The sequence below is a fragment of the Amaranthus tricolor genome, chromosome 3 (assembly GCF_026212465.1).
Source record: "Amaranthus tricolor cultivar Red isolate AtriRed21 chromosome 3, ASM2621246v1, whole genome shotgun sequence".
NCBI lineage: Eukaryota > Viridiplantae > Streptophyta > Magnoliopsida > Caryophyllales > Amaranthaceae > Amaranthus > Amaranthus tricolor.
Genome location: NC_080049.1, coordinates 26,737,834 through 26,738,965, shown reverse-complemented (window position 1 = coordinate 26,738,965; position 1,132 = coordinate 26,737,834). Strand labels below are relative to the sequence as shown.

Sequence of the window (1,132 nt, the reverse complement as noted above, 5' to 3'; positions counted from 1 at the left end):
CTTCATCGTTTCCTTGGTGATTCAACAAGAGTTCAAAGCGATATACAGAGGATTACAAATAGTGTAGATTTATCTTGTAACACATATTTGTAATACATCATTATTGTAATAATATACTTTATCAATTATTTTAGTTTTTGACCTTATATGTTTAGCAAAATTTGTAATCGTTAACGATGAATAATCCCTTATGAATCAACTATCAAAACTAATTAATCTTGGTCATAATCTTAAAATTGTTACATTTAATGTCCCTTGTTAATAATAAAAAAATTTGATATGTATTATTACCATCATATTCAGTATGTTCCGCTTGTAATTATAATTAAGGTATGTTAACAACATATTATACTTTTATCAAAAGAAGTAAAAAGGTTGCACGTTATTAAAAATCTCGACAGACTATTTGTGCAATCGCATATTACTATCACAGTACGTATCACATATATAGTAGGTAAATTGAAGAATGCTTTTTAAGTTTCTTTATTTTAAAGTTTACATAACAATAATTAAAGTACATGCATGGTTCATTTAATGATTTAAATCGAACAAGAACGAAATATATATTATATGTTTTCAATTCTTTATATTCTTATCATAAAATGAAATGGAAAGTACGTATCTTGAGGTTTAGGAGGCCATCCCAACCGTAAGGGGGTGCACCTCCACCTCCAACTCTTTTCCTCTTCTTCTTAAGGCACAATATACAAACACTCATCAACAAAAAAAGAAAACCACTAGCTACCACCAGTCCAACAATAATCCCAGTGTTATTGTCATGATTATTATTGTTAGATGAGCTTCCAATACTTGACGTAGGCCGAGGAGAGGGTTGGTTAAAAGAACCCGGGGTTGCCGGTGGGACTAGTTGTTGTTGAGGTGGTAAAGGAGGCGTATTCTTGGGCACACCATCGCCACCACCCCCACCTCCTCTAATGAGAGGAGATGGGTTTGTTGTTGGCGGTGGTTGGTACTCTCGCTTGGAGGTGGTGGGGACGGTGATGGTGGTGGTGGTGATGATGATGATTTCTGAGGGTGTTGGTGGAGATGGGGTAGTGGGTTCGGATGGCGAAGGCGGAGAAGGAGGTGGTGAGGACTCTAATGGAGGTGGTGATGGTGATGGTGATGGTGG

General features: G+C 36.4%; 1 pseudogene; it reads right to left on the bottom strand.

The window, feature by feature from the left end:
- Window positions 1–595: 595 nt before the first annotated feature.
- LOC130808507 (vegetative cell wall protein gp1-like) lies at window positions 596–1,132 on the bottom strand (annotated as a pseudogene).